Source organism: Dendrobates tinctorius, unplaced genomic scaffold (assembly GCF_039654945.1).
Source record: "Dendrobates tinctorius isolate UK_male_01 unplaced genomic scaffold, ASM3965494v1 ptg000203l, whole genome shotgun sequence".
Classification (NCBI taxonomy): Eukaryota; Metazoa; Chordata; class Amphibia; order Anura; family Dendrobatidae; genus Dendrobates; species Dendrobates tinctorius.
The window spans coordinates 23,222,235-23,230,216 of record NW_027361870.1 but is presented as its reverse complement, the minus strand read 5'-3'; the positions used below and the strand labels follow the sequence as shown (position 1 = coordinate 23,230,216).

Below are 7,982 nucleotides of genomic sequence, written 5' to 3'. Positions count from 1 at the left end.
GTTAATGTCACCTTACGATTGAATTGTGACATTAACCCTTTGTTAGATTAACCCACTCGCCACCAATATAGGGCAATGGGAAGCCCACACATTTTTTAACAAAGAATTAACCCCTTAAAATAACAACTACAACTCCCAAATTTTGCGCACAAACCCTCATGTAATTATTAGTCAGGGACATTTAAAAAAACATGAAATTAAATGCTTTACTGAATGTAAACCATGTGTCATTTCATGTCGGGTTGTTGAATGATTTCATAGAAGCCGGCAAGTTAATTAGCGTCTATTCTGCTATGAAGAACTCTGTGAAATATAAATATACAGTGGGGCAAAAAAGTATTTAGTCAGTCAGCAATAGTGCAAGTTCCACCACTTAAAAAGATGAGAGGCGTCTGTAATTTACATCATAGGTAGACCTCAACTATGGGAGACAAACTGAGAAAAAAAAAATCCAGAAAATCACATTGTCTGTTTTTTTTTTCATTTTATTTGCATATTATGGTGGAAAATAAGTATTTGGTCAGAAACAAGCAATCAAGATTTCTGGCTCTCACAGACCTGTAACTTCTTCTTTAAGAGTCTCCTCTTTCCTCCACTCATTACCTGTAGTAATGGCACCTGTTTAAACTTGTTATCAGTATAAAAAAGACACCTGTGCACACCCTCAAACAGTCTGACTCCAAACTCCACTATGGTGAAGACCAAAGAGCTGTCAAAGGACACCAGAAACAAAATTGTAGCCCTGCACCAGGCTGGGAAGACTGAATCTGCAATAGCCAACCAGCTTGGAGTGAAGAAATCAACTGTGGGAGCAATAATTAGAAAATGGAAGACATACAAGACCACTGATAATCTCCCTCGATCTGGTGCTCCACGCAAAATCCCACCCCGTGGGGTCAGAATGATCACAAGAACGGTGAGCAAAAATCCCAGAACCACGCGGGGGGACCTAGTGAATGAACTGCAGAGAGCTGGGACCAATGTAACAAGGCCTACCATAAGTAACACACTACGCCACCATGGACTCAGATCCTGCAGTGCCAGACGTGTCCCACTGCTTAAGCCTGTACATGTCCGGGCCCGTCTGAAGTTTGCTAGAGAGCATTTGGATGATCCAGAGGAGTTTTGGGAGAATGTCCTATGGTCTGATGAAACCAAACTGGAACTGTTTGGTAGAAACACAACTTGTCGTGTTTGGAGGAAAAAGAATACTGAGTTGCATCCATCAAACACCATACCTACTGTAAAGCATGGTGGTGGAAACATCATGCTTTGGGGCTGTTTCTCTGCAAAGGGGCCAGGACGACTGATCCGGGTACATGAAAGAATGAATGGGGCCATGTATCGTGAGATTTTGAGTGCAAACCTCCTTCCATCAGCAAGGGCATTGAAGATGAAACGTGGCTGGGTCTTTCAACATGACAATGATCCAAAGCACACTGCCAGGGCAACGAAGGAGTGGCTTCGTAAGAAGCATTTCAAGGTCCTGGAGTGGCCTAGCCAGTCTCCAGATCTCAACCCTATAGAAAACCTTTGGAGGGAGTTGAAAGTCCGTGTTGCCAAGCGAAAAGCCAAAAACATCACTGCTCTAGAGGAGATCTGCATGGAGGAATGGGCCAACATTCCAACAACAGTGTGTGGCAACCTTGTGAAGACTTACAGAAAACGTTTGACCTCTGTCATTGCCAACAAAGGATATATCACAAAGTATTGAGATGAAATTTTGTTTCTGACCAAATACTTATTTTCCACCATAATATGCAAATAAAATGAAAAAAAAACAGACAATGTGATTTTCTGGATTTTTTTTTCTCAGTTTGTCTCCCATAGTTGAGGTCTACCTATGATGTAAATTACAGACGCCTCTCATCTTTTTAAGTGGTGGAACTTGCACTATTGCTGACTGACTAAATACTTTTTTGCCCCACTGTATATAAATATATATATATGTTTTTCACAATGACATGTATATATATATATATATATATGTATTCTATTGTGTATATATCTATTCTTTCTTTCTTTATTAAACCTGTCAGTGTGAGTTTACTGTATAGCGCACTGAATTGCCGGCTTTGCTAAAAGACACCGGGTGCGTATTTCTCGCAAGTCACATGTGTGGTCCGTGTGTAATGCGTATTTTTTGCGCACCCATAGACTTGCATTGGCGTATTACTGGCGTAGTACACTGACAATCGCAGTATGCTGCGATTGGCACGGACCGTAGAATACGCCCGAGAAATATACTGCTGTTGGGAGCAAACTCATAGAGAATAATTTGTCCGTGTGTAATGCGTGCTTTTTACGACTCTCACTCGTCCGTATTCCCCTCTAGTGTGACCCCGGCCTTAGTCCCTCATACGAGCATAGGTGGATTCCATACTATATACAGTCCCTCCTGTCAGTGTATGGAGGCCAAGGCCACCTAAATTTATCCAAGGGACAAGCAAATCCCATTTTCACGGCATAGGTTAGCTCTGGTGATTGCCGATCCCGTAGTTCGTCATATGTGTTCTCTCAGGTTATATCCATTTCAATGCCTCCAATCCTAGCCCAGAAAGCCCGTGAACAGGAGCTCCTCAATGAGACCTAATGGTGAGACACAGTTTAACTGGAAAATCCATCTTGATTCCTTTTGTAATAATACTTTACGTCGATCACCACCCCTTTCACTCCCCATGATCTTCTGTAGTCCAAAGAATTGGATATTGTCCAGTTTTCCTCCTTGTATGTTAAAGAAGTGGGACGCAATAGGTGTTAGTGTCTTACCCTTCTGATTTTCCGATCGTGCCAAATTGATGGTTGAGATATGCTTCTGTGCTCGTTTTCTTTGTTCTTGTGAAGTCTGGTCGATATATACTGTGATGCAGTGACCCCTGTGACAGCTAGGAGGCGCTGTATGGCCTTCCCAGGACATGCGTGCAGGTGTTTCCTTTATTGTGATGGGGAAATGATGAGCGGCAGGGTTGTGAATGGCTGATATGTATCACAAGGATGGGTGGTCTTGTGATGGAAGCTGGAATGTGTGTTGTTCAGTAGATATACTGGTGAGGGTTTGCTATTGTGTAAGCTTCCAGGTGACATGAGTGGGACCAGTCACCTATAAACCCACCTAAGGGCGTGTGTCTGAATGCCCAGGATAAAGCCTGTGTGTAATAGGACCTTTAGTGAGGTCATAACCATGTGATCCATACCTCACCGGTGGGTGTGGTTATGGACCATATAATGTGCCTGAGGTCTGGTCACATGGGGGAGAGTGTATGGATCTGATTGGTTCATGTGGAAGGTCCTGGAAGGCCTATTTGTTGGAAGGTGTTGTTCAGCGTCGAGTTCCTGTCGCTGTACAGCGGGAATCCCGAGCCTTGCTTCCAGCGGTCTCCCATTACTCTCCAGCCGCAGTGGAGGTTGCTCAGAAAACTCGTCGGTCCCGACGCTCTGTCCAGACCAGCTCCGTGGGTTTGCTTGCTGCTGCCACCTCTGGTACAGCTATGGCAATGCATCCTGCTCAGCAGCGAGATTCTCCAGGGACTAAGTCCCCATGTCGGGCCACTGAGCATGCCCGTGGAGTGATCTCCCATTGGAAATCGAAGGTCACGTGTTCAGATCCTGCTCGTGCTCGGATTGGCCCATCCGAGAAGTCAGGAAGGTCCCGGACGCTCGCGGCTATAAAAAGCTCGCATGGCCGCTCGGCCATGCACTAGGATAGACTGTATTTTCAGACTATGAGGAGTGAGTGATGTATGCACGTATGAATGTCTCTGATGAATGACTCATTAAGAAACCCCTACCCTTGGTACGCATGTGTTGTGCAGCCTAGCCTGCTAGCGCCCAGGCTTAGGCGTAGGTAGGTCAGTGTTTGAGTCAGGCATTAGTCCTCACCAGTGACTCGGCACGCCTCAGTGCACGTGCTCCACACTCCTTAGCCAGCGTCTATAGCGGCGTTCGCGGCAGCGACGCCGCGCGCTCAGTGGGCCTAGAGGGGCTCTAACCCCGTGTCTTTGGGGTAGAGTTCTGTGGCCGTACACTGTGCGCTCTTTTGGCTGGGCTCTGTGAGCTAAACAGGCTCCAGCATCTACGTTCAGCGGTCGTGCGGCTCTGTGAATTAACAGAGTTCGCTCCTGTTCACACTGGGTGACGTAACCCACATGTGACCTTTCCACACCGCGTTATAATTCCGCCATTATCTAGCAGCAGTGTACCACCTCTGCACGGTGGACCCCGGGCTGTGAACGCACCTACTATTATTTTATAATTTGGTGCATTCCGCCAGCCCTAACAGGTGTGCTACCTGGTACCCTGAAGAGTATTTTGCTCTATAGGAACGAAAAAGCGCAAATAGGGTCTTATCCGATGATAAAATTAAAAAGGTATATAGAATCTACTCACCTGCTGTAGGAGAGATAAAGCACAAAGAGTTAGTGATCAGCTGCTGCACGTCCAAGGGTCAAACAAGTGACCGCCGAAATATCAAAACCTATAGAACTTTTTTTGGACTCCGTGCGCTGCTTGACATAATATACAATTACTGTTCTGGTAAAAGATCAATGTTTTATTCCCAACGCGTTTCGAAGTATAGCCTACTTCTTCCTCAGGGGATGACAGACATGAAAAAACAGCGTTGCTTCCAGACTAAATACACTCCATATTTGAAAATTGGCGCCAATAGTCACGTTTTTTTTGCAAGAAGTCAAAGTTCATACTGAGACGTGTAAATCTATCACATGGTAAAACACGATCATTAATTTCTACATAAAATAACAATATTCCTTTATTCAATTACAGATAAAATTTAGATTTAAAAAAAGAAGAAAAATTGAGAAAAGAATAAAATATATATAAAAAAAGAAAAAGAAATTATACAGAAAAAATCATGAACCAATTGAAGAAAACCAAAGAAAGGAGGGGAAAAACCTGCAGAACACTCTATCCACCACACCAGAACGGGAACAGATCTCCAAGGAAATCTGCACTGCTCCAAGAAGAAAAATATTTAAAAATATATTATATATATAATAAATAGGAAAAAACGCGGACGGCACCGCTGTTACTGTGTTGTTCACTGTGGCTTGCGGCGTACAGAAGACCAAAAACTGGGAATCCCGGGTGCCGAACTTGAAAGCAGCCAATCTTGAGAGTCCACACAGAAGAAAAAGTCACACTCTTCGGGTTGAGGAAATATGTGGCAGGTTTATTGACACATAAAGTACATGTCAAGCCGGGGAGTGACAGAGTGCAGGAAAGGCTGACAACGGCCGTTTCGCACTGTGTACAGTCAGATGTGATTTATTTATGTTCATTTTATTAATTTTTAACAATGGTTAAATTCATATATGAGATGCATATATATGTATATTTTCTTCTTGTTTAAAACTGATGATGCCGATTTCTGATTACACAGGGAGCGATCTTGGTTTCCTCTGTGATACTTATTTGATTGCAGGTTAGATTCTTATGGTGGACGCCACAATCAGATTTGATGTTTTGACAAGTGATAAGTTATTGGTGGTATTATTTTAGTTTGTTTTTATGAAAAAAGTTTGATCTGTATTTCTTCTTTTCAGTAAGATCAAAGTCTGCCTTTTTTATAAAAAATCCGGCATGTATTTTTGTTAAAAGATACCCTTCATGGATTTGGTATAAATACGGTTAAGAATGGATTTCATCAATTAATTAATACACACTTTTTTTAGAAATATATATTTTTTATTTTTATTTTTTGCATTCTCGAGAGGATACATACATGTTCATATAATTTTTTCCAAAATATATACTTTTTCGATCTGCAATAAATATTTTTGTACATATATATATATATATATATATATATAATATATTTTTAAATATTTTTCTTCTTGGAGCAGTGAAGATTTCTTTGGAGATCTGTTCCCGTTCTGGTGTGGTGGATAGAGTGTTCTGCAGGTTTTTCCCCTCCTTTCTTGGGTTTTCTTCAATTGGTTCGTGATTTTTTCTGTATAATTTCATTTTTGTTTTTTTATATATATCTTTTTTTTCTTTTCTCAATTTTTCTTTTTTTAAATCTAAATTTTATCTGTAATTGAATAAAGGAATATTGTTATTTTATGTAGAAATTAATGATCGTGTTTTACCATGTGATAGATTTACACGTCACAGTATGAACTTTGACTTCTTGCAAAAAAATCGTGACTATTGGCGCCAATTTTCAAATATGGAGTGTATTTAGTCTGGAAGCAACGCTGTTTTTTCATGTCTAGAAAGAACACCGTGAGCACAACTCAAGATGGTGCTAAGGTTAGGTTCCCAAACCGTTAAAGCAGCAAATATGAACCTAGCACTCAACTTAAAGATATTTGTAAGGCGGTTTATTGTAGTACACGAAAGAAGACGTTTCGGTCAATGTGACCTTCTTCAGTTACTACAAGGGTAAATATAATTACAAAACAAAACGTCAAATAAAACAGAAAAAATAACAAAGGAAAAAAAACAAAGGAAAACAGAAGTATATACATACTATAGTCAAAATGGTCATACAAAAATAGGATAAATTGATCGCAGATAACGCCAGGTATCCCACACTGCCCAAATCACGCCAAATAATTTAAAAAGAGCCATAGAAAATATATAGCAGCAATCCATAAGAATGTCAAACATACCATGTGGTATATAGATTGTGTAGAGCTTATAGGCATCTATCAGAAAGGATGATGGTGCTTTAGGCATCTAAAAAACAAGATGCGGTGAAATGGAGCGTATGATAGTAGTTGTGAATCATGTAGCAGGGAAAAAATAAATAAATAAATACTTACTGAAGAGAATGATCTCTGTAAGATAATGAGCTGTGGAGGATATAGCGAGGGGGAGCATTATTGCAATGTGTGCATAAATAGTATCACCTCCCCTGTTAATAGGTATATATCAGCACTAAGTATTTACCTTGTCAGTATATAGCAGAGGGGCAAATGTGCCTCCAGATGCGGTGTCCACCGGCCATCTGATCCTGCATGCAGACATGCAGGGTTATAAAGGGAAGGGGAGGGATACTTGGTGGTGGGCGGCCAATGGGAGCTGTAAGCTCCAGTAAACAGGAAGTGACTAACAGGAAGAATATGGCCGTGCGTTCCACAGTACACAGACCTTGCTTTCCACCAGAAGAAAGACATAATACCAGCTCAAAATGTGGAGAAACACATGCTAATAATAGCGGTTATGTATGGGGATGCTATATATTGTTGGTAGGGAGTTTGGAGAGCAGAATTCAAGAGATAGAAATTAACATATAAATGACCATAGCCTGGTCAATAAAAACATTGAACTGGTGGGAGTGAGCAGACAATGGTCCCTGGGTGTCGGGATTATGCTAATTGAAACACTGTGAAGAGGTCCAGAGAAATATGCTAAATAACTTTATTGTGATAATTCATACAAAGGCAGTATATTCAAGGAGAACTATAAAGAGAGAGGCAAAAGAAGCTGAGATCAATAGTATTTGAGCTGTGCAGACTTGTGGGAGAGAAATAACGCTATGTTATCCCAAATAGATAGAAATAGGCTTGTAGCAGTGGCGTCCAATTCCAACACATTAATATAATCGACTCTGTGAGAGAGAGAGGGATACGTTAGTATATTATGGCATCAAGAAGGCTCGTAGAAAAACAAATATACACATGAAAGTAGCATAATAAACAGGTCGGGCCAAACAAATAAAAAAACATTACATACACTGAGTGTTGACTCTTATTTTGTAAGGGGCTTATGTGAGATGTAGTTTTTTACAAAAATGCTGATATTTCGTAAACCCTATTTAACCCTCTCGGGCTCATAGTTTCAAGGGTATGGATCCAAAATGCCTCTCGTTTTTTGAGGTGAAGGATCCTGATACCACCCCGTCGGGGAGGTGGCACCTGTTCAATTACCTGAAATCGAAGTTGTGAGATGTTATGACCCTGGGTAATGAAGTGGTGGGGAATGGGAAGAAGATTTTTGCACCTAATTGTTGATTTGTG

The 7,982-nt window shown here is 41.2% G+C and overlaps 1 long non-coding RNA gene across 1 annotated transcript; it reads right to left on the bottom strand.

Annotated features, from left to right (window-relative positions):
- Positions 1-5,829: 5,829 nt before the first annotated feature.
- Positions 5,830-7,004, bottom strand: LOC141057217 (uncharacterized). Its single transcript, XR_012222011.1, has 4 exons — positions 6,913-7,004; positions 6,786-6,815; positions 6,633-6,699; positions 5,830-6,049 (listed from the first exon to the last, which is right to left on the bottom strand). It is a non-coding gene; the product is annotated as an uncharacterized lncRNA (long non-coding RNA).
- Positions 7,005-7,982: the final 978 nt, after the last annotated feature.